General features: G+C 36.3%; 1 protein-coding gene across 5 annotated transcripts in view; it reads left to right on the top strand.

The window, feature by feature from the left end:
* Positions 1-27,098, top strand: part of ZNF385D (zinc finger protein 385D) — an 857,219-nt gene that overhangs the window by 652,426 nt on the left and 177,695 nt on the right. The window lies entirely within an intron of this gene.

Genomic DNA, 27,098 nt, shown 5'->3' on the forward strand with positions numbered 1-27,098 from the left:
GATGATTGAGTTTACAGCCTTTTTTTTTTTTTTTTTTTTTTTTGCTATATAGTTGATTCCGTGAATTGTCCAAAAGCCATGGTAAACTTAGCTGTTGGCCTGGTTATGTCAAATCCCCAGAGATAGGCTCTTCCATGGGGAAAAAAGAAAAGACATTCAATGTGATCGTGTCTCTCCTGGATAACGCCAACAAGTCTATTTTGTTGTTGAGATATGTCAAATTGAAATTCAACATATATAATCAGAATTATCAGCTAGGTATCTAAAATAAATTAAGTAGGCTTTTCTTGTGTCTTGGTCTTCTGCTTTAATGTTCAAATCTAATACTTCTTTTTTAATTTAATAGAGAGAGCTCTGATAATGACAATAGTATTACATTTCACATATACAACACTTTTTTCCTTCTTAAGATAAAGCAACTCGGGGCTCTGGTAGCAAGAGTTTTAATATCATTTTCCTTCCTGCCCAGCCAAGTTAAGTCTTTCTTAAATTACTTTGCTTCTTTGGGCTTTGTCAACAGCTTTCTCAGCACAAGTTCAATTATTTTCTTGTTTCTGTTTTCACTTTTAAGATGTCTTTATAAGTTGGTAGATCCATTGCATACCTCATAACTCTTATTTTGTGTAAGCTGTTCAGAGTATGCTTAGGATGGAAACTGGAGGAAGGGTTGAAAAGGTTAGAAACAAGTAAGTGACATATTTTTCAAATATCATCTGATTAGGATTTCAGCAGTTGTTATAATGCAGGTCTGAGCTTATCAATGACAGGATATGTCAATACAGCCAAAGCAAAGAGGATTAAAATGAGAGGTTCCTGAGTGCCCAGTGATATAAATAATACTTCTTTTTGCTACAGCTTGCCCTCAGCATGGAGTTTAAAAAAAAAAAAAAAAAAAAAAATCTGCCCACAATTAAATAATTCTTCCTCAGGGGAAAGAAGCAGGTATTATGTTTCTTAATAGAACTTGGTCAGAGGGACTTTGGACCTGCCAATAAGGTACTACAGAAATGAGTTTGTCATTGCTAAGTGGCAAAGGGGAATAAAATGATGGGGAGAGGTGAATTTTCCATAAGAACCTTGTTTTGAAATGGATAAGGCAAAAACAGAACAGCATAAAGATCACATTTACAAAACACAGGTTTGTAATCCTAGGTGTTTCAGGAACAGTGAAGAAAAACTTGCATGGCGTCAAATTTCCTTATGCCGAAATGACTACACTGCGGTCCCTCGGGTCCCCTTCCATGTGCTCCTTGTCTCCTCTTCACTTAAGTGGCTTCCTGGCACAGCCTTGTCCCCAGACACCTGGAGGATGAGCCACCGATGTGCTCTGCCTTGGCTACCTCTTGGCACCCCGTCATACGCGTCCCTCATGAATGTTAGAGTAGCTGAGGTAAAAATCCTGCAAGGTTATCAAACGCTAAGTTTACAACTTCTGATTTGCCTTTTGGGAGCCATTAAAAGCCAAGTGATGAATCTGACCGACAATGAATATTGTTTGTCATGAAACAAAGATGAGTGACATGCTGAGCTGTGTGGCACCCAGCAAATCTCTTTACCTTCTTCGCTGCTATTTCCCCTTGTTAATAAGAGATTATTAGGTCCACTCTTTTATATCATTGAGAGATTTGAGTGTTTTTGTTGTTTTGTGGGCAAAGGCAGTATTGTGTGGGGGTCACGTACTGCCTCTTAAACTATTCCCTGTGTACCTCAGTATCTTCATCCATGAAATGAGACTAATACAGCAGACTTTATAGGCACATGGAAGTGTTAATTTTAAATCATTTTGAACAGTGTCATGGAGTGAATGGTCTCATGTTCATAAGTTAACTTGTAAACCCTTCTGAGTATGAATGTGAGTTCACTGATTGATTACAAAAGTTTGACTTATTTTCCATCTCTTGGCTTTTGACTTCTGTAGTGTGTGTCCCTTAAAGTAGGAGGCCCTCTGTTCCTATTGCTTATTCCTTGGTTATTCCCTTCCAAGATTGGCCATGCTCCAGCCAGCTGAGGATTATGATGCTCCTTCATTCCAATGGAGGGAATTGTTGGAAAGCCTATAATCCACGTGACCGGAAATCCAGAATTAAGCCACAATCTGAATTCTTGATTTTAAAGCAGATGTGAATCTCATTCCACAAATTTGGAATGTACAAAATACAGTGTTTTATTGCTATTACTTGATTTCTGGTTCAAGAGGGCTCATTCCATCAGACTGGAGGGAAATTCAGGGTCTGCTAAGGTTCTGGAACATGTTATCTATGCAACTTTTGGTGTCAGACTTCACTGAAATTATTTTTCCACATAGGCATTCATGAGATGGACAGCATTTGGTTAGCATGGCCCTTTGTGCACTTGGATTTTTCTGTAACACACTTAAGACCCATAGACAAGGGTCAGTCGTCCCTCCTGTATAGATCCACCATACAGCTATTATTTCTTTGCAAGAAAGTGATGAACCATTTTGCTACCCAACAACTTTATCTAATATTTTCAGAATGAAGTCCACAATGATCAGACACTGTTACCTTTGTCTCGTAATGGAATATGAATACACACACAAACACATACACACTCTAACCCCAATACATAGATGTTCCATATATGATTCTTTCATATATTATATATTTATATATAGGATATGTAGATATATATAGGTATTTATATATAGATATATAGGTTTTTATATATTTATATTTATATCTATATATGGAGATGAGTGTGTTTGCATGTGTGTGTGTGTGTGTAGTGTAGCCATCTCTGAAATAGGGTATGGTTGGAAGGTAAAAGAAAAATTTAAAAATTCTTGCAAGATCAAATGTATATAAAATATAGGTAGCTTTCTCTGATTATTTTTCTGATGCAAGAGCATAAACCACTAGTTTTGCCTGTGTGCAGAGCAGGAAGGATGATGAAGAATCTGGGGTAGGGATTCCTACCCTACCCCAGATAGTAGAGTGCAACAGACAGTATTACTTCATGTACATATGACTGTATGACTGATGTGATCCTACAATATGTATAATCAGAAAAATGAGAGATTACTCTCCATTTATGTATGATCTACCAAAATGTATAAATGCATTCTACTGTCATGTACAACAAATTAGAATAAATAAAAAAATTAAAAATTTTAAAAACATCCACAAAAAAATCTGAAAATAAAGCACTAACAGGAGGGAAAGGAAACGAATGTAGAATCAGAGCTGAGATATAGAAGTAAATGAGGACATTCAGCGAAACAATGATCCTTTAGTCTCCTCAAAGCCAACATTAGGGATTTGAAATGGAAGCAGTTCCCCCGCCTGGGGATTATTGTATCTCTAGATGTTCTAAGAGCTTTAACACTAAAGAAAGCTCTCCTTGAATTCCTCCTGTACCACTACCTGCCTTTAAAACATGGGGATTTAAGTGCTCAGAAACATTTTGATTCCAGTGACCACCCTGAGTCTGCATTTCTTGAACAGACCCAGTCCTGGAAGTGGGTCCATGACATTTAGGAAAGAGAATGAGCTTAGTCCATTCAGTCAACTACTCTTTATTAAGAAACTGCTATATGCCAGGAGTAGTGACAACAAAGAGTATGTCATGGCTCCTGCTATGAAAATAATGTAGTTTATAAAGGGAAACTTGACAAATAAGGAAATATTCATAAATATGGCTACTTTGATAACGATGTATGGGATAAAACATAAGCTTGGGGACAAGAATGTATTTATGGTTGTCTTAGTGGAGGTTTGTGAGAAAAATAGAAACTATTCTTGGAATTCAAGCAGGAAGGGATTTAATGTAAGACTTTAAGTGCTTACAAAATCTTTATGGATGCTGGGCAGAAAACGGAAAGCTGTTGCTGACTTTTTTTTTCCTGCTTGCTTTCATGGAGTCAAGGAGTTGCAGAAACACAAGACACCCAGTAAGTCCAGTTAAATCCCATGAAATGCCTCTGGTTAGAGGAATCTGCTCAATTTGCATATGTTGGCAGGGATCTGTGGGCATGCAGACCTTGGGCTCTTGTGATGTGGGGGCACTGTGTAGAGCTTCCTCTCCAGGGCATAGTGCAGTGAGCTGTGTAGTGCAGGAATCGGAGAAGCCCATCTATAAGGAAATACTGAAGGCTAAGTTCATTAATGAGGCTAAATATCTCAGGTTCATTATCAGAGGTGCAGATGGATTTTAAAATGGTGGAGATTGACACTGAGATTGGGCTTGGGCAAGATGTCGCAATACCATCCAGAAGGGGAGCTAATGAACACAAAAAGGATTGTCCCTTGACAGTTTCTTCCCAGGATCTCACAGTATGCCCATTGTTTCCATTTCTCTACCATATTTTCTTCATATTTGGATCCATGGTTCCGGCAACGTTGAACCTTTAAAATGGAGAATATGTTTGTGGGAATTGATTGAACCTGATTCCACACCCTGTTTCCCATGGCTGTATCTCCTATTGGCATGAGGAGAAATGGGAACATGGAGCTGAGGCATCTGCATATGCCAGCTACTCAGTTAATACTGAGCCCTTCTTCCTTCCTGGAGAAGATGCAGAAGGAAGAATAATGAGGTCATCCAGAGAGGGCAAAGAGGCAGAAAAGAAGGTGAATAAAGGAGAGTGGCTGTTATGTTTTAGTTAGCTCTGGCTTTAACATTGAGCTGGACCTCAATGAGCATAGAAAAGTTGACTCTGTCCCAGTTATTGATTCTTGCTTTTATTTCTTGTGCTATGGGCGTCCTGTTGAGGAAGTCTGGTCCTAGGCCGACATGTTGAAGATCGGGACCTACTTTTTCTTCTATAATCTGCAGGGTCTCTGGTCTGATTCCAAGGTCCTTAATCCATTTTGAGTTGAGTTTCGTGCAGGGTGAGAGATATGGGTTTAGTTTCATTCTGTTGCATATGGATTTCCAATTCTCCCAGCACCATTTGTTGAAGAGGCTATCTTTTCTCCATTGCATATTTTTGGCGCCTTTGTCTAGTATTAGAAAGTTGTATTTATTTGGGTTTGTGTCCGTGTCCTCTATTCTGTACCATTGATCTACCTGTCTATTTTGGTACCAGTACCATGCCGTCTTTGTTACTATTGCTTTGTAATAAAGTTGTATTGCGATACCCCCTGCTTCATTTTTCCTGCGAAGGATTGCTTTAGCTATTCTGGGTTTCTTATTCTTCCAGATGAATTTCATGATTGCTTGCTCTATTTCTGTAAGGTACGTCATTGGGATTTTAATTGGGATTGCATTGAATCTGTATAGCACTTTTGGTAGTATGGCCATTTTGACAATATTAATTCTTCCTATCCAAGAACATGGAAGATCTTTCCATCTTCTAAGGTTTTCTTCGATTTCTTTCTTTAGTGTTCTGTAGTTCTCATTGTAGAGGTCTTTTACCTCTTTTGTGAGATTGATTCCCAAGTATTTTATCAGTAATGTGAAGAAAGAGCCTACAGAGTGGGAGAATATCTTTGCCAATCATACTTCAGATAGAGCACTAATCTCCAGAATCTATAAAGAACTCAAAAAACTCTACACCAAGAATACAAATAATCCAGTTGACAAATGGGCTAAGGAAATGAACAGACACTTCACAGAAGAAGATGTACAAGCAATCAATAAACATATGAAAAAATGTTCAACATCTCTAGTAATAAGAGAAATGCAAGTCAAAACCACCCTGAGATTCCATCTCACCCCAATTAGAATGGTGATTATCAAAAATACAAGCAACAGGTGTTGGCGAGGATGTGGGGAGAAAGGTACACTCATACATTGCTGGTGGGGCTGCAAATTAGTGCAGCCACTCTGGAAAGCAGTGTGGAGATTCCTTAGAAAACTTGGAATGGACCCTCCATTTGACCCAGCTATCCCACTCCTTGGCCTATACCCAAAGGATCTAAAATCAGCATACTACAGAGATACAGCCACATCAATGTTCATAGCTGCTCAATTCACAATAGCCAGACTATGGAACCAACCTAGATGCCCTTCAATTGATGAGTGGATAAAGAAACTGGTATATATACACAATGGAATATTACTCAGCCATAAAGAATGACAAAATTATGGCATTTGCAGGCAAATGGATGAAATTGGAGAATATCATGCTAAGTGAGATAAGCCAATCTCAAAAAGCCAAGGGACAAATGATATCGCTAATAAGTGGAGGATGACACATAAAGGGGGGGAGGGAAGGGTTAATGTTAGGGTTAGAGTTAGGGTTAGGGAGGGGGGCAAGTATGGAGGAAGAAAGTACTGTATAGAGGGTAAAGAGGGGTGGGAGGGGTGGGGGGGAAGGGAAAAAATAACAATGAATCAAACAACATTACTGTATGTGGATTTATGATTACACAAATGGTATGCCTTTGCGCCATGTACAAACAGAGAGGCAACATGTATCCCATTTGTTTACAATAAAAAAAAAAAAAAGTTGACTCTGGGTTCTGTGCTGCTCCTCCGTATGGTATGATTTCATTATGAAAGAGAAAACTGGGGAGGTGGGTAGCCAGGGAGCTCAAACCCAGCACCTGATTCCACTCTAGTTCTATTTCTCAAAAGTACAAACTGTTGAAAATGTAAGTACAGTGTGAGTTTGGGTTCCGCTCAGCGATTTTGTAAGTTTTATCAATTTGGTAGCAGAAAAGTGGTGCTTTTGTTGTTTATGGCCATGCTTCTTATATGTATCAAGGAAATCGTGTTAAAATTTAGTTTCTGAGTCAGTTGTTCTGGGGTGGGACCTGAGATTGTGAACATAAGTAGGAGGGGAGGGAAAATCAGGAAAAATATTAAAAGCATTGGATAATTCTTCATTGTACAACTATGCATTGACCACATATTATGTGCTGGGCCCTGAGAATTCAGTAGTAAAACTAATACGTCAAATGCCTGAAGTTTAGAACTTACTTTCTTGTGTTTCGTGCAGTGGGGAGTTTGGAAGAGCAGAAATAGGGAGATTTGAAGTGTCTGCAAGGTTCAGCTGTATTTTAATCATGATCTTCTCTAATCGTATTTTAGCCTCCAGAAGTACTGTGAACCTCTTTTGTAGGATGTTGTTCAGGACTTGGTTCCAGCTGCCATTTATTAAATGCTTACTCCATATTGGGTATCCGGAATGTCTCTTGCATTCCAACTGGTTAAAAGCCAAGATTTAAAAAATATATATATTTTTAAAGAATTTATATATGGTATGAAAAGTATTGCTGAGAAAAATACATGAGTTTTTGATTCATTTCTTCGATGACTTGTTTCTTTTATAAACTTAGAGTTCTATGGAATAATTCTTAAAGTTGGAAATTGTGCCTATTAAATAATTGCATCCAAAAGCATAGACTAGTAAATATATTGAATAATGTGAGGAGGAAGAGAAGGTTAATCTTTTAGTGATTAATTTATTGGGCATTTATTAAGTCCTGACTTTATCTGACTATAATAAACACTAGAATTAAAACAGAAATAATAGAAGAAGGAAGAGGAGATGGAGAAACAGGAGAAGAGGAGGAGGAAGAATACTTCCTGTTACTTATGGAGTTGACACTATTGGTTAGTCACTCCTTAAAACACTCTTCTCTAAGAAACTGTTCAAATATCAAGATGCTAAGACACCAGTTGAGATAGTAAGTTCTATGCAAGCAGTAACCCTAGTTTTAATATGCCTTATTTGTTGAAAGTATGGAATAGGTAACTATCATTCTATGATAGCTACACTTAAATGCTCAAAGTTCTTTGAAAGTTATTGAAACCAAAGTTCAAGAGAAGGACAGGTCTCTTGGAGGATCTGAAGTCAGTGCCATATTTGTTACGGTAATCTTAATACAGGACCTCAAACGTAACAAGACTCCGTGCGCACTTCTTGGATGACTAGAGAATAGGTAGACATAGATGAACTGACAGAAGGAAAAACACATGGCAAATAAATTAAAAGAAATGACCATAATAGTTGTACTATAGAAGATATAATTGATGGTCGTGAAAAAGTAAAAATTGAGTCCTCACTGTTGTAGATTGGACTTCTAACCAAAATTAGGTATTAGGAAACATAAGTATAGCATTAAGCCATCCCCTTAATTCACATTCAGTTTTTTATTGGCTTGTGTATATTTACTGCTTATTTAAAAGAAAGCAATGTAAAAATCTCAGTGGTTGCCTATAGAATGTACTCTAAAATCAGTCCTTTATAGTATTCCTCAATTATTTCCTGAGAGCCCAGAAGGGCTGCATAATAATAATAAAAGCATTGGTGAGGGGCTTTTAGCCTCTAAAAGGACAGATCAAATGAACTTTACATAGAAAGTATTTAAGACCTGAAGCTTAGGTGTACATTTATAATGTTACAGGTAACAATATAGGGCTCAAAACAGGAAATTTCCCATTCCTGATTTTGTTATCCTCAGAGATAACACATTTCAGGATCTTCATTTCCTCCATCCTTTAAAATAGAAATGCAGGTTGAGTTTCCCTAACCCCAAAACCCCATGTCCCAAATGCTTTGAAATCAGAAAGGTTTTGAGCACTGACATGACATCACAAGTAGAAAATTGCACGTGACATAGTGTATGTGTCACCATCAGTAAGCAGGAACGGTAAAAGTACTGGATAAAACTGCGTTCAGGCTGGTGTTTAAGGTATACATCAAAGAAAAATGAATCTCATGCTTACCTTCAGTTCCATTTCTGAGAGATGTCATGCATATGCACATATTCCAAAATCTGAAAAGATTACAAATCAGGAACACTTTTCGTACCACCCGTTTTGTCCAGGGGATACTGAACCCACACCACTGTTATTTATTTGCATTCTTTGTCGTCTTTCTTGAAAAAATACAAAACAAACTGTGGATCTTGTTACCTGCTCCAGTCCTGGTGCTGTCCCCACCCCCATCCCTCTGTCCTTGACTGGAGTTAGAGAAATAGCTGTTCAACACACTTGCATTTATTTTGTTCAAAGAGATATTAATTAAGTTCAGTTTACACATTAATAGCTGCTCTTACCAAGTTTCCCTAAGTGCTGCTGTCACTAAAATAGGTAGGCAGCAGGGGTGAAATTATGGGTAGAAAAACAAGCTTGTCTTTCTGAGTCATGGCTGATAAAAGGGTGGTGGAAGTTTTTCAGCTAAAAAAAAAAAAAAAAAAAAAAAAAGCCTTGGTAAACATGGTATTGGTTACCCAGTTCCTTGTTCTTTGAAGACAGATGTAATAGATTGATGCTTGGTTTTGTTCATTAACTGTGTAGTATTTGGATAGCAGAAGACTCTTAAACATCTGCTTATGAAGTCTTCCTTCATCATATGTTTCATTCTGAAATGAATATCTAAGCATGTTTGCTGATCCCTGTAGCTTCCTGTGAAAAGTTTTGTAAAAATTGAGACAACTTAAGATTGTGAAGCACAAAATGCCTTAAATGTAGAATATCAGACTTGGAAATAAAAGCCTAAAGAACTATACTATGCACATAGTTTTCTTTTTGAATAGGTGTTTACTCTTTGAGTAGCTAACACATTTTCTTATGATTCAAAATTCAAACAGAACAAAAAAATGTGCCCTTACTGCTTTTCCCCTGCCACTGAGTCCTTCTCTTAGAAGGATGATCAGTGTGGTAAGTTGATATTTTATTTGTCCTTCTAGAGAAAAAGATTGAGGCACAATACACCCACATAAGTACTTTGAGTGATCACTGTTGTCATAATGAGATAAAACTTTGCAAAGACTATGTTTGATCTGTTTCTTACTCATTTTTACTATGACTCTGGGCAAATAAGGGGACCTGAATTAAAAAAAAAATATATATACATGTAAGCTCATAGCTCATTTGGTGATCTAATTGCTCTTTTGGAGGTTGCTTCTCCCCACTTGAATGTAGACATTTTAGAAATGAAAGGAAGGTTTTAGAGTTAATTTGTTTCTACTCCAGCTCACTTGTTTAAAATTATTGAGTGATGTCTGGTTGCACGGTTAGCAAGTGGCAAGGCTGAGAGAAAACTGAAGCTCCTGACTTCTGTTTCTTATAAGAATGCGTGTTCAATCGTGCCACGTTGAAGTCCTGACTCCCAGTGAATTAGAATGTGACCTTATTTGAAACTAGGGTCACTAAATATGTGATTAGTTAGGATGAGGTCATTAGGGTGGACCCTGATCCATTATGACTTGTGTGCTCATAAAAGTGGAAAATCTGGACTCAGAGGCACATGGAGAGGCAAGACCACATCAAGAGACACAGGGGAAATGCTGTGTTCAAGCCAAGGAGAAAAGCCTAGAACACACAGCCCTCAGAAGAAACCAATCCTGCCAACACCGTGGTTTTGAATTTCTTGCTTCCAGAAATGAGAAGCAATAAATTGATTTTTTTTTTTTTTTTTTTTTTTTTAAATTCCATCCAACGTGTGATAGTTTTACAGCAGGTCCAGTGGAAGACTTTTCTAGAACCAACCTGCACTCCTAGGCATCTTGTCTACAATGTTTCTGACAACTGGAAATCTACTTTTTGCCAAAGCAACTTTACCTCATAGTCACCTACACTAGGAGGTTCTCTATTTGGAGCCAGTTCAGGCTCCCTGTAATTCCCAGAAAGTGAGGAAGAAGTGAATAATACACCAGATCTTGCCTGTTTATAAAAATGTATTTATTGATCAAATGACCAGGGCTGGAAGAAAAGCCCTTTTATACTCATTATCTTTAAATCTAATTTCATAAGATATTTACATGTTATAGGTATTATCTGAATTATGTAGATATGGAAACTGAACTCAGAACAGGATTGACCTCAAATTACATGGGTAGAGAATCACTGAATTCTGGTTAGATTTTCAAGGCCAGGGGACCAAGTCCACTGAAATTTTGTTGGTAACATAGCTAGAGGTTCTCTTGTCTATACATGGCAGGAATTTCTTCAATCAACTGAGAACTTTAGTACACTGTAAGAGCAAATCGACTAAATCTGAACTACCTCAGAAATTTTTAGCACCAAGAAAGTAAGCTGTTTCTTAAACAAGATTCTGGCTGTGACTGGATCGTTACCGATAACTTCTAGGGCATCAGTTGATGTGATGTCAATGACAGAAATGCTTATGTTGATCATGGGCTATCATTGTCAGATAAACAAATAGCTTTTAATGATGATAAATAAAAAAATCCATTACTATTCCTGTTGTAATTTAGGCTTTTTAAGACACACCTGCACAACAGGACCTAAGTAAGAAAAAAAACAAAACCCTACTGAACTTAGAATCTAAAGGATTTGAGTTCCATGTTTAATATTTTATTTATTGCCTAAGGCAAATTCCCAAGTCTGTACTTTTTCATTTGTGAAACTAAAATATTGACCTCATACAAATGTCTAAAGTTGTTAAAGATTAAAAGTGCTACATAAATAGTAGGTGTTGAGGAAGTCTATGTGGAATCAGTCTCTGGTCCTGGGAGGCTAGTGATCATTTTTTTGGTAAGCAATCCAAGTTGATTTTTTTTTTTTTTTTTTACCTTATCATTTTGGGGAGACTCTGTCCCTCTCTGTGACCAGAATTGGTGGGAAAATCCATTTGCATAGCTAAATACAGGTAAAAGATTGACCTTTCCAGACCCTCATGTGAGGATTCTTGTCTCTTCCACACACTGGCTAACACAAATATAAAGGGCAGCCTTCCTACTCTTATTACCCATGATCAAAGGAATGAGAACTTTTTGCCAGCAAGTGTTTTTGTTTCATGACTCAGTGCTTCTCAGTGTGGTCCACAGATATGTTTCATTCGAAGAATGTTTATCTGTGATGAGGTAAGTACAGAAATCCAGACTGAACAATTGGAAGATTTTATAGCAACTTGGAGCAATTTTATAGGTGTGGAAACCAAGAAAGAATGTTAGTTATAGTTTGTGTGTCTGCTTCATTTTGTTCTCATAACTTACATTCATTTTATAGAAGTAGTGATCTATGACTGATGCATACAGAACTGGTCCTTCAGTAAACAGTTGAGGAGCGCTGGTTTGTTATATGTTAAAGATTACAGGATTGCATCTATGTGTAGTAAGTGAAGGGGACTTTGAAGCTGCCATTATCTGGTAATATGCACAAGGTATGGTTGACAGCCACACATATATTTTGATTCAGATTTCCTTCACTCTACGTAATGTCCCTTGTCTTGGAGAGGTGTGGCAATGCTGAATGGCTCTCTGTAGCTCCTAAGTCAAGACAGTAGTAGAGTCAAAAATAAGATAAATATGCGTTTATCTTTCTCTGAAGCATAACCTCTTCTCCCACATTTTATCTTGAGTTTGGGCACTCAAGAAGTGAAATGGTAGAATTAGTGGTTAATTCTGGAGTTTCCTTTCTTGAAACTTCTAAAATGGAATTTATTTCAAGAACCTTGTTGGGATTTTTAAGGAACTAAACATGGATATTATATGATTAAGAAATTTGTTAGCTTGATCTCTATATCCAGGTTATTTAAGTAGAAATGGTATTCAATTATACAAAAGGTTGGGGCATTTTTAAAGTAAGTTCTTCCAGGAAATTATAAAGAAATGTTAGTGTTACCAAAATATTCTATGATTTTTGGGACACACACACACACACACACACACACACACACATATATATATATATATATATATATATATATATATATATATATATATACTGTTGGTGTTATTGATTCTGCCATGCACTACATGGCAAAGCCACTGTGCCTGCTTCCATAGGAACCTGTGATGGGGAAGTTGGATAAGAGGTACTCAACCATTTCCAGCACTTTCTACATACGTGGAATTTATTAACTCAGAGGTACTTGTTTTTGATGGGCTCCATAAGAAAACTTTTTTGTTTTTGTTTTCAGATAATCCTACTTGTCTTTTTTGTTAAATTTTTTCATAAAATACTAATTTTCAGAATTGGCTCTTATATTACCTGTAGGGTTCTTTGACATACCCTGGTTTGAAGATCCTCTTTTGGAATCAGGTGGAGGAATGAAGAATTATATTCAGATTAGAATTTGTTTTTAATTTCACCTACCTAAAATCATAATTAAAATTTAGTAGGTTGAACAGTGGAAAAGATATATATTTGTACACATATATGGATACATATGTTCACTTTTCTGTGGCTCAATCATTGCTTAGAATAATAAACTTGGGTATGTAGACACCTCTGTGTATGTGTATCAAAATATATTAAAATATTAAAATGTCATTAGCAAAAAATTAATACAATCCATATTATCAATGGGGGTTTGTGTAAAATTATAAAGTGTACTTTCAGAGCTTTATGAAAGAGTATTTTTATGTGGAAATACCACAAAAGGTTAATGTTAGATGGAGGAGGAAGCACAAGTTGAAAAATGTGTATAGAATTATGGAAGATGCGAACGTGTGTATTTTAAAATCACATCATGATGAGGGAATGGATCAAAATTCATTTACAGTGTATAGCACTGTAAATGTATGGACTGGAAGACCATACATCAAACCCTTATTTACAAGTAGTTTAGAGTGATGAGTTGAGAGGCAATTGAACAGGTGAGGGGAATAAAGGAAATGTCAACATTTCTATAACATTCAAGTTCTGTTGTTTTAAAGACATACCTGAAACAAAAAAGAAGAGCTGTTGATACCTCCACAGATGATCATCAGTACCTGCCTATTTATCATTTATCCATGAAAAAGCTCATCAAATTTTCTAAATACTTAATTGTAACCTGTGCCACCTATAATATACTATTAGTTAGGGCCCAGCTTCTATTCATACTCAGATGATAATTTCAGACATTACTTTGTTTTCTGATCAGCATGCCTATAACTGCAATTGTTTCCATTGCAGTTATGATTTGACATGTGAAAGGCTTTATGGTAGAACCATTTAAATTAGTATCCAGTATTAATGCATTGATACCTGTAACCTTCTACTAGTTAGAAGTGGTTGCAATGTCAATTAGAGAAAGTGTTGACCATGTTTGGCTCCCCAACTCCAGAAATAAAATTAAAATTTACTTATTAAAGAGATTTTTCACTTACTTAAACACTTGTATATTCAATGAAGGTTAAAAAAGAAAGTTAGTAAAATTATTGGTATTTACTGATTCCTGAGTACATTAGTATCAACTGTAATGGAGCCTAATTGGGGTGCTACTCAAGTTTCAGAGGAGAGTAGGGATGGCATTTTAGAATCTTGGGATAATTAACATCACTATTCAAGCTTTGCCCTTTGATTATTTCTCAGAAGTGGTCAACTTTATTTATACTTTCCTAAAAGAGTTGATCCAAACAGCAAATTTAAAATGTCAAGTTGATACTTTAATTTCCTATTGAAAGGTCTGTATTTTTTTTTTTTAAAGTGATTGCCATTATTTTTAGATTAAGCACTGGACTCTTAGGAAAATCTTAAGTTTAAAGAAAGGATTCTTGAATTCATCATAATATATCTATCATAGGACTCCTGAATTAAGTTGAAAAGTTTACCTTTACATTTAAAGTTAGTTGGATGGACTTGTCTGAATATTCAATTTGCTATATAAATATCAGTATTCTAAATAGTTCTAGCAATCCTGGAGGAACTATCCCCTCTACCTCCACACCCACTCACACCAATTCTAGTCTGTTGTGCTGCATACGAGCAAAAGCGCCCCACCCGACCCCCTTGTAATCACAGGCATACTATGCTCTGCAGCTAATGAATATATTCAATTTGGCTGAATAAAAGTAATGAAAATAACCTTCATCAGAACATAAGTGAGACATTTTATATCCTGTTAGCTTATCTTCACCTTTTTAAAAAAGATTTCAGGTTAAAATAATTGAAAGATCCTGCAAAATGAATTTTTGCTGAAACCCAAAATGTAGACGCTGACATACTCCTGGAAAAAAGGAAAAGAGCACCCTCTAACAGCACTGAGGAGCTTGAACTCAGTTAACTCCATTAGGTGTTGCATAATGACTCCGACTATTCAGAGTCGGATGCACTTCTCAGACACCACCCGTCAGTGTGAAACGAAGAGTAAGATCTCAATCAAAACTCGATTGTATTTTAATACGCTGATTTTTAACTTCATTGTGAAAGTGTTGGGAATCCATGGGAGAATTGAAGAGCCTACATAACTCTCAGAATTCTTTGGAAAGCTCAAGACGTTATAGCCGTCATTCTAAATTGCACATTCTTTGCTGAGGCCTGTGAACTATTTGAAGGAGCTTATTTGAAAAATTGTTTTAATATTTTTCTTGCCTAATAAAAATGAATGACATACCTTTCTTACCTGTGTATCATACTGCCTGTGTTAACTGGCTCAGAAGGCCTTCACTCTTGTTGGCAGGGAGAAGCAGGTATTAACTTTACTCTTTATGGAGTCAAGAAAAAAAAAAAAAAACCACCTGAAATGAAATATCACAGGAGCAAAAGAAAATAACTCCAAATTGAATTTTGACCCCTGAAATCATTCTAGGAATTCACTGTTGTCAAAGTGTGAATTATGTTAATATTTAATATGGGATTCCACAGATTTATGAAAATGTTAACTACATATGTAATTCCTCATATCATGCTATTATTTTAGTCACTTTTCCTGTATCTTGAGTTTTTACAATACTAACCCTGCAGTATAGCCTCTCTTTCCATCATATGCTTGACTCTTCTTGGTCAAATTCAATGTTTGTATAGATAGCAATTAGTTCTATCATCATTTTGATTCCATGAAATAGTATATTTTTCTTTCAACATGTTTACTTTTTTATATGAATGGATTGGATGGTCTATAGCCATCATAACTGATATTGGCAGCCTGTATTTTCAAGTAGTGAAAAAGAGTGGTTCTAGATTTCTTTTTCCGTCCCAAATCATATCTACATTTTCTTTCTCATTTTAAAAATGATGAATAAGTAGTCTTTACAATGTCAAGGTAAGTTCTTTCTGTCATCAGTTTCTTCAGTGTTTCTCATGAAGTGGTGTTGAATTCTGTCAAAGCTTTTTTCTACATCTCTTGAGATGATTGTATGATTTTTGTTCTTGGTTCTATTAGGTGGTACCTTTTTTTTTTTTTTTTTTTTGGTGTTGGGGAATTGAACCCATGGCCTTGTGCTTGCAAGGCAAGCACTTTACCAACTGAGCTATCTCCCCAGCCCTTCAGGTGGTATCTTAAACTTATTGTTTTGCTTAGGTTGAACCATTCTTGCATCTCCAGAATGAAATTAACTTGGTAGTGGCATATGATCTTTTCAATATAATGCAGAGCTTTATTTACTAATATTTTATTAAGAATTTTTGCTCTTTCTAGACTTTACAGCTTATTGAAATAGAAAAGTTTTTGAAATAGTCCCTAATGATCAATCCTCTGAATTTCAGTGGTGTCTGTTGTGATATCTCATTTTTTTATTCTTTTTTTTAGTTCTAGTTAGTTATACATGACAGTAGAATGCATTTTGACACACTGTACACAAATGAAGCACAACTTCTCATTCCTCTGGCTGTATGTCATGCAGTTACACAGTGTAATCATACATGTATATAGAGTGATAATGTCCCATATTCTACCATCTTTCCCATCCCCACACCTCCCTCACACTCTCTGCATTACCCAACGTTTCTTCGTTCTTCCCTACCACCCCCCCACCTACAGCCCATTATGTATCAGCATCCACTTATCAGAAAACACTAGACTTTGTTTTTTTTTTTTACTTATTTTGTTTAGCATGACATTCTCCAGCTCCATCCATTTAACTGCAAATGCCATAATTTTGTTCTTTATGGCTGAAAAATATTCCATTGTGTATATGTACCACATTTTCTTCATCCATCTGTTGAAGGGCATCTAGGTTGGTTCCACAATCTAGCTGTTGTGCATTGAGCTGCTATGAACATGGATGTGCCTGCAACATTGTAGTATGCTGATTTCAAGTCCTTGGGTATAAATTGAGGAGCGGGATAGCTGGGTCAAATGGTGATTTCATTCCAAGTTTTCTGAGGAATCTCCACCCTGCTTTCCAGAGTGGTTGCACCAATCTGCAGTCCCACCAGCAAAGTACGAATGTACCTTTTTTCCCACATCCTCACCGACACTTATTGCTTGTTTTCTTGATAATTGCCAATCTGACTGGAGTGAAGTGAAATCTTAGAGTGGTTTTGACTTCCATTTCTCTAATTGCAAGAGATGATCATTTTTTCATAAGTTTGTTGATTGATTGTATTTCTTCTGTGAAGTCTGTTCAGTTCCTTAGCCCATTTATTGATTGGGTTGTTTATTTATTTATTTGGTATTTTGGGTTCTTTATATATCCTGGAGATTAGTGCTCTGAGGTGTGTGCGGTGAAGATTATTTCCCTATTTGTAGGCTCTTTTTTCATATTATTGATTGATTGCTTTGCTGAGGAGAACCTCTTTTGTTTGAAACCATCCCATTTACTGATTCTTATTTCTTGCACTATAGGAGTCTTGTTGAAGTCAGGTTCTAAGCCCACGTGTTGAAGATTTGGGCCTGCTCTATCTTCTGTCGTAGGCAGAGGGTCTAGTGCCCAAGTCTTTGATCTACTTTATTTTGTGCTGGGTGAGAGAGAGGGAGGTTTAATTTCATTTTGCTACATATGGATTTCGAGTTTCCCAGCACCATTTGTTGAAGAGGCTTTCTTTTCTCCTGTTGAGACATCTGTTGAACTTGCACACTATTATTATGTTGGAACCTTTCTAATACTTCAAATTATACTGCAGAGTTATAGTAACAAAAGTAGCATAGTATTGGTATGAAAACAGACATGTAGATGAATGGAACAGAATAGAAGACAGACAAACTCACGCAGCTATAGTAATCTGATTCTTAACATAGGTACTTAAAATGTACATTGTATAAAAGGTAGCCTCTTCAACAAATGGTCCTGGGAAAATTGGGTAGCGATATTTAAAAGAATGAAACTAGATTCCTGTCTTCCACCCTATACAAATATCAACTCATAGTGGATGAAGGATCTAGATATAAGACCATAAACTTTAACTGTTAGAAAACTTAGGGGAAATAATTCAACATTAGGCAGGGGAAGTGACTTTTTGAATAAGATTCCTGAAGCTCAGAAAATAAGAAGAAGAATCAATGAATTGTATAGTACCAAATTAAAAACAATTAACAGCATGAAGAGATAGCCCACAGAATGGGAGAAAATCTTCCAGTTATTCTTCCAACAGAGAATTAATATCTATTGTGTATAAAGAATTCAAAAGCTCAACATCAAAATAAACTTCATTCAATAAATGGGCCAATGAACTAAATAGGCACTTCTCAAAGAAAGAAATACAAAGGGACAATTATATGAAAAATGTTTAATATCTTTGTTGATCAGGGATATTGAAATCAAGACAATGTGATCCCATCTCACTGTAGTCAAGAATATGAACAAGAATAAATGCTAGAGAGGATATGAGGAAAAAGGAACACACTTTTCTTGGGAATGCAGATGAGTATGGCTACTATGGAAATCAGTACCGAGGTTCCTCAAAAAAGTTTTAAGAAAAAAATTGAACTACCATATGAACCAGCTATATCACTTGTTCATCCAAAAGAATCAAAGTTAGCATACTTAAGGGATACATGCATGCCCATGTTAAGTTATGAAATTGTCCTATATCACTTGTCCATCCAAAAGATTTAAAGTCAGCGTACTTACGGGATATATGCATGCCCATGTTAAGTTATGAAATTGTCCTATATCACTTGTTCATCCAAAAGAATTAAAGTCAGCGTACTTACGGGATACATGCATGCCCATGTTAAGTTATGAAATTGTCCTGTATCACTTGTCCATCCAAAAGATTTAAAGTCAGTGTACTTAAGGGATACATGCATGCCCATGTTAAGTTATGAAATTGTCTTCGATGTCTGCTTACACGTGAATGGATAAAGAAAATGTGTATATGTACACAATAGTTTTATTCAACCACGAATAAGAATGAGATTGTTCTTTGTAGGGAAATGAATTGAACTGAAGAGCATCATGCTAAATAAAATGAACCAGACACAAAGTCAGGTTTTTCCTCAAATATGAAAGCTAGAAGGAAAAAGGGAAAGAACAAAAGGCATGTCATGAAAATGGAAGGGAAGTCATTAGGGTAGAGGAAGGGGAGCTTTGGAAGGGAAGAGGGGAAGTTAAGGGGAGGTATTTGAGAGTAATAGTTTCCAAATCATGTTTTATACACATGTATGAACAGTACAATGAAATGTACTATTCTGTACAGTTAATATAAATAAATAAATGTCAGAGGCCCAAAAGGAAGTAATTAAGACATAAATAAAAATATTTGAATGTGGAATTATCTTAAAATACCCAGATATAATTAAACCTGGACTTAAGTTTATATTAAAATAAAAAAAAAAAAAAAAGGATTTCAATGGAACACTGGTGTTCGAGGGCCTAGTCCAAGGAAATTTACTATTAGTGTTTCGTAAGTGTTAGCTTTGTGCACATAGATGACTCTTGATAAGTTAAAAATTAACTCTGGGAAATAAAAGGAACAATTCATAAGTTTATAAATATCAGTTTGTTTACTACTAAATGCTGGCCTGTGAACTTGTAGGAAATGGATACAAACTGAAAACCTGGACATTAGCGAGATTAATTTAATTGAATAGGTGTTTAAGATAGGAGTTTAGTTAACTTATATTTTAAAATGTGAGATATTGAGTCTAAATTTTCACCTTCAGAATGTACACTATTTCTTTATTTGCTAGAATTAATTTATTTCCTAGTGCCCTTCAAAAAAGTAAATTTTTATGACCTCCTATTCATTAATTTAATAAATATTGTTTTATTGGAAATGTCGTATTTATGGAAGATAACCAAGACTTAGTCTCTCCTTTCAAGGAGCTTACAGTCTTGATCTAGAGAGCCTGAACAAGTTTTTTTCTGAATCATTAATTAATAAGCTTTCACTTATTGTGTAACTAATATAGCTCTAAACCATGCTAGGCACTCTGAGATACAAATAAGAGAAAAAGTGCAGATGTTTGTTTAATGTCATGGAATAAATGAAGGATAATGCTCATAATCTAGCTGAGGGAGAAGGCATAAGAAATCTCCACATTATAAATAATTTAAGTAGTAAATTCAAGACTACTAATTTGACATATTGATTCTCTTTAATGAATTCACTCCTATGTGGACCAAATCAAAAATATTGGAAAAAATGAATTCTAGCTTATCCTGCTGATTTTTAGCTGACTTGCATTTATGATAAATGAGCTATATGCAGTTTTGCATTCAATATTAGCAATTAAATAGTACCTTGAGCTATTTAAAACTTTGAGTAAGAGACTAGAGTTTTACATGCATTCTAACTATGAAGAATTGCTTTGCCAGAATTTATTTTTGTGAATGAAAACTCATGGAAGACCTTTTTTTATTGTAGTCTCAGAAGAGATAGTTGGTGTGTTTTAGTAAAAGAAAAAAAAATTTGTGATTGCACAACATTTCACCTTCAGAATGTACATTATTTGTTGTAATTAACATATTAACTATGAAATGTTAATTTCAAAAAAATTAATATGTTAAATTTCATATTTGTTGGAATTAGGATGTCATAGTGCTCTCAAATTTCACTGTGCTATCCAGTGAAATTATGGCCTATCACTTCTAAGTCACAGGTAAAGCTGATTGATGTGTCTCTAGATTACATACTGAATAGCAAAGATAAAGACTTTAAAGACCAAGGTGTTTGAAATCAAGGGTCTTAGCTTTGCATTATAGATTCACTTATTAAATATATAATATTGGAAAAGTTACTTTGTTCCTCCACATCTCAATTTCCTCATCTGTGAAATGGGTGTAGTACTGACTCAATTTTTGGTTGGATTAAATAAGGTAACACATACTTTATTTCCTGGAACACAGTTTCTTAGGGTAGTTGTGAAAGAGGCTACAATGATTGCTCCATTGATTATTTCTTGGTAAATCCTTTCCATTTTTTGTCACACACTAACGTCTTGTCTGTCAAATTGTTAGGGGTCCTCTTATTCAAGTAATCGTAGGAGAGTCTTACAGAATCACAGATTTTAATTGACATTTGTTCCTTTCTCCAGTCATTATCAAGCTTTATAGAAAATTAAAACTCCAAATAAGACTATGATTACCCTATCTTCCTACCTTGATTTGTGCAAGGAGCAACTAGTGCAGTAGATCTCTAAGAAGTAACTGTCTACAGATCCCACCTCTCTAGCATGCCCAAGCTTCTCTGGAATCTCAGTTCCTCAAATTATTCTTTAAATGCAAGTAATCCTCATAAAGGAGAGTCAATGAAGTGCTCCCCAGATTTGTCAAGTCTTAATGAGTAAAAACTGCTTTAAAATAAATTTTAATAAAGCATGGTAAGTAATATTTTAATGAGTCAAAGTTTATACTCTTTTTACTTAATAAGATTCATATGAAAAAGATCAATGATTATTCTAAGTCTATAAAATTGTTAATGGATGACATATAATATTATAGCACATAAAATCTACAGTTAAATTTAGGCAGTTGATAACCTGTTTTTTAAAAGCTACAGTTAAAATGAAAAGTGATGTACTTTAAGAAATTATTTATTTAAGCTATCAGAAATAGAAAGGGAGAAACATATCTTACAAGCATGATTAATTCTGTGTGTAAAAGAAACAGACATATGGATAATGAAAGTGGAACAAAGTTTTATTTTATGGAGTGAACTGTGTGGATGGGTATTATATAATTAGTTATATCACCTGACATTCTTCAGACCCAAAGTTCTCTTGAAAAATAAGCATAGGTTTTTTTTGTTGTTGTTTTTTGTCACTGTGATGGTAAGTAAATGGAAGGAAGGAAAAAAAAGAATAGGGAGAGGAGAGAGAGGAATTTTCGTTGCTACTTTAGAATATTCTTCTAAAGAAATACAGTTCCAGAAATAATTACTAGTCATCCAATCATGAAACTCTCAAATCGAGGTTTTGTGGTTTTATTCCTTGTTATTTAGGAAACTTGTTTAACATATTAATAGAAAGTAACTACAATTCACTAAAAACAAATCATGTCTATATTTGAATTATAAGAATCATTCTAGATATAGGGATTGTCTATAAATAAAATATTGAAAAATTAACTCCATCTATACCTGCTGTTTCATTGGCATTATTTTTTGCCTAGACACAAGAAACTGCATACATCTTTAGGAAATGGATTACCAGTTGAAAAGGTCACTGGCAGCTTATTATAAGTGGCAGATTAGAAAAGCACTTTGGATTGGCTCTCTATTCTGTCTACCTTTGAGTGCAGGGAGCCATAGCTGAGACAGGCTGTGCACAGCTGCCATTAGAGGAGCCACCTGCACTTTGCACTGCTCTCTCCATGGCCTGACACACTGAAGGTTATGGCTGTGAAAGCAGGCCCCGTACGTTCTTGGATGATGAAAGGAAGGGAAGTAAGTGGGAGGGCCTATGCAGGCCTCTGATGGTACAGAAGGAAAGAAAGGCCTGTTTCTCTCTAACTGCCTCTGAAGTGGGTGGAAATGAAGAGCTGTCGCAACGATCAGACTTTCTTTGGGTATGACATGTTTTCAAAGTTGACTCTTGGACACCTTCCCACAGAGGTGGTCAGCTCATAATAGGCGCTCAGTATTTATCGAGTGCATTAGTCTCCATTACTACTGAAAATAGCCTGTGGCCTAGGAGTTCTTTTTCACAATTGTAGCTGAGCTTTGGAGAGGAAGAGAAGAGTTCAGATCTGAGCATTGCCACTTAGTGGCTGTGGCTCTTGGTCCATTTACTTCACCTGCCTTGACATCTAATTCTTCATCTATAAGATAAAGGTAAAAATGTATAGCCCAGAGGTGAGCTCTGTCTGTGGAGATCTTATGAGATGTTTATATGGCACCACGCACATCCCAGATATGTGAGTGCCCAGGTCCTTTTCTTTGTTTTCTTAAACATAATCAACTCCAGGACTGTGTTTACTTCCGTGTTCTGTTTCCATAACCCAACATGATATAAATCCCTCTTTCTTAATTTTTGAAAAAAAAAAAAAAAAAAAAAAAAAAAACTGAGAACAATTGCCTGAAGTTTTCCTTCTTCACAACAGTTACATGACACTGTGACCTTAGCCGCCTCTCTCCTTTAGGTATCCTCCTGTAAATGAGGGCTAAACTTCTCAGAAATAGCTTTTTTACACAACGCTCACTTGGAATCAGTTCTTGGAGTTGGCTGCCTTTCAGGGTAGAAGTTAAACTTGAAGTTCATGTACATTAAACTCTTCAGCTTGTACAAAAATGAAAACCTTTCTGGTGAAGGAGATGTTTCTTAACCTTTATTAATAGACAGTTTTTGTCTGTATGTTATGCTGAACATGGACCCAGCAAAGCTAAACTTTAAAAAAAAAAAACCTTGGAGATGAGAAACTGCTCGTTGTAACTAAGTCATTTTGTATTCATCAGTTACATCTTGCATCTCTCCTTCCCTTGCACATGACTGTCGGCATTGAGCTTGATGGTGAGCAGTGGTGACTGCCCCAGAAGTAACTGGAGACTGCAGGTCCTTGGTGTACCAAACAAAGAATTAAGCAAGACACAAGTAATAGGCCAAGTACAGATGAATTGAAAATGGAGGTCAGAGTAGCACTCTAAGGTAGAGCAGGGTGGACTGAGTAAGAAAGACAGGCTCGAGGCCCCAATAGCTGGAAATGAGTCTTTTATATGCTGAGCTGTGAGGTATTCTCTTTCCTATATGGATCAAATTGAAGACCTTACTTCATTGGCTCCCATTGGTTACCATATGACACCGATTAGAATATTGTCCAATTTCCCCCCAGTGGTTAGTCTAGAAAACCTAATTAGAATACTGTCCACTGTGTCCCCATTGGTCATTGTAAAATACCGAACCTGTGGTGGGAGTTGGCATGGTGAAAGTTATCATGGTAATAGGGCTTATAGTAAACAGGAACATGATGACTAGTCTCCCTGTCTTGTCCTCCAGTGGTATCTTCTTTACACCTTGCCTCTGCCATCTTCGCATCCAGGGACTCCTACCTAATACAGTGAATCTGAGCTTCTCCAGAACTCAGCTCATAACAACATCTATAGAAGTTGTACCAATTAGTTAACCTAACAGTTCTATTTCTCTCTTTTTCCCACCCTACCTTTAAAACCCATAGTTTGGCCTGTTAGTGATTTTAGAAGTCTTCATTTCCTTTCCAAGCTTTGCTTTCACCCCCCCAAAAGGGAGCCTGTCCCTTAGGAATAATACCTCTGAAGCTTCTCTGTTCATTAACCTTTTCTTTCTCCACCAAATCTACTGTAGTTAAGATCCCCCACCATTAGGACCATTGTGGACCAAAGGATTAATAGGTTAGTTAGGTTTGTGTCTGCAAATATGCAAGTTGAAGGGGTCTCAAATGACCTCTTTGTTTGCTTTTTCACACTCCAGGTCCCTGATGCTGTTGAGATCACACCAGCTTGCGACCCATCCCCCAACAACTGCTTATTTTATCAATGACCCGAACAACCTTGGCTGCAATTTGCTTTGGATGACTGTTGACTGATGAGTGTGAATTTGACAGTATGACTGTCAGTTCCAGTAATGTTATTGAGGGCAAGACCCTGATGTGAGATAGTCTTCAATTAGGAATTCACAAAACTTATCCAGGGAACATTGTACCAAACGGACACTGAGTTTTCTGCCTTAGAAGACTTCAAGGTCTTTGGGCTCTTCTTGACTACTTAAAGTTAGCTTTGAAAATTTTTTATTTTTTCTTGTACTGGACATTGAATCCAGGGATGCTCTACCACTGAGGTACATCCATGGTCACTGGTTTTTGTATTTCATTTTGAGACAGTATCTCACTTAGTGGCTGAGGCTCGCCTGGAACCTGAGATCCTACGTTAGACTCTTGGGTAGCTGGGATTATAGGAACAATCCCTCACTCCCGACAGGTTTGTTATTTTTAAATAAAGTTTTGCTGCTTCTCAGATGATCACTTTTGTTTTGCATGTTTGTAACAAGATGGCAGAGGAGTAATAAAAGCCACCTACATTTAATGTCATATGTAAACTGGGATAGTACACCAGGCAGTTTGCTTGGCATTTCACATAGGTGACAACCAGAATGAAATATAGTTTTAAAAGGTAACTTTCACACAGTGATGTGGCCTGTTTCACCTCAGAAGTGTGATTGATGAGTGATGTGGTGCAAATTTTAATCTATAGTGGTAAGTGTGTAGGAAACTTAACATTTTCCCCCTAAAACTGAGCTCAGTTTTTATTTTGTACTTCCTTTGTATGTGTGGTTAATAAAAGTGCAGTTTTAATAGATTCATTTTCTTTGCTTTCCAGGTGTATATCAAGTTATGCAGGCTTTAAGAATATCAGGTTTCAGGAGACACCTTTGCTTTTCTGTTCATGGTGAGAAAGAATAGGATGAACTCTGGTCTATACCATTTGATTCTTTGTTTTCCATCCATGTAAGTTGCTATTGTAGCCCTGTAGCCCTTTATTTATCTATTTATTTTTGTACTGGGCATTGAATCTAGGGGTGCTTCACCACTGAGCCCCATCCCCAGCCCTTTTTATAATTTGTTTAGAGACCTAGGTCTCACTGAGTTGATTAGGGTCTAACTATCACTGTCTTTAAACTTGTGATCCTCCTGTCTCCCAAGTCACTGTGATTATAGGTAATTACCACCACCCTGGCTGGATTGTAGCCCTTAGTTCTTAAATGGTCACCGTTCAATAGAACTTTTTCCAGTGTTGTAACTATTTTCTGTCTGTACTGTTCAATTGGGCAGCCACTGACAATATGTGACTTCTGAGCACCTGAAATGTGGCTAATGTGACTGAGTATCTAAATGTTTAATTTTATTTCATTTATTTTTACTTACATAGCCATATATGGCGGGATGTCTACTCTATTGGATAGCACAGTTCTAAACAATACTGTGTCTACAGGTCATCTGGCTTCTAATCATTTGTACCTATCATTCAGGGGCTCAAAATATATTTATTCATTTCTCCCATCATACTTTGGATGCTTTGAAAACTGAAGAGGCTCTCTAGAGCAATAATAACCTCAAAGCTACTCCTAAAATAGTACATGAAAAGTCATTTTAGTGAATGAATGTCACTGGAACTTTCTGGAATTGTGTAATTGTGACCCAAATTCATTTGGTTAGATTCTCCTCTCTTCTCTCTCTCCCTCTCTCATACACACACACACACACACACACACACACACATATACACACATAAAACTTCTCCCCCTTAATTACTGTGGGCAAAAGGAAATTCTGGGCCCTTGCTGTTTTATCAGACCATCCTGGTGTCAGGAGCTGGGGATGGAATGCAACATTTTTCCTTTCTCTGCCTTCCCAAAACTGCATGTGATTGTCTGTTATCAATTATTCACCTTGACTCTTGCTTTCCAGCCTGTACTAGGTTTTTGTGTTCTCCTCTGACTCTCTGCTTCTTTCCCCACCCCAAGTATTGGTGCTATCCTTTGAGAAAAGATAGCTTTTACACAAGTAGGCCTCTTGTCTTTTCATGTCTACTTCATACACTGTGGCCGAAAAGCCCAACTCTTAGAATTCAAAATGTTGGCTTTTGAAAATCAAGGGTATTTTCTCACTTTTTGTTGTGGCTTAACGTAAAATTCATATATATATATATATTTTTTTTTTTTTTTTTTTACCATTTTTAAGTGTACAGTTTGAAATTTTACTCTGTTGTGCATTCATCACTATGATCTGTCTCCGGAAAGTCTTCATCTTCCAGATTAAACTCTGTACCTGTCGAAAAAGCACCCCTGTCCTCCTCTCCCTCAGCTGTGGCAATCACCAATCTACTTTGTCTCCATGAAAGTGACTATTCTAGGTACCTCTTATAGAGGGAATCCTATGAAGTTTTTCCTTTTATGTTTGATTTCTTTAATTTTGTGTAACATCCTTAGCATTCTACTTAGGATATGTCAGAATTTCCTTCTGACACTGAGTAAATAATATTCTCCTCTGTGTATATACCACATTTTGTTTATCCCTGCATTTGTCAGTGGACATTCAGGTTATTTACACCTGTGGTTGTTGGGAATAATCCTACTGTGAACATTGGTTTATAAATATCTGCTTGATCACCACTTTCGATTCTCTCTCTTTCTTTCTTTATTTTTTTGCACCAGACTTGGGGGC

This window comes from Sciurus vulgaris, assembly GCF_902686455.1.
Source record: "Sciurus vulgaris genome assembly, chromosome: 16".
Taxonomy (NCBI): Eukaryota; Metazoa; Chordata; class Mammalia; order Rodentia; family Sciuridae; genus Sciurus; species Sciurus vulgaris.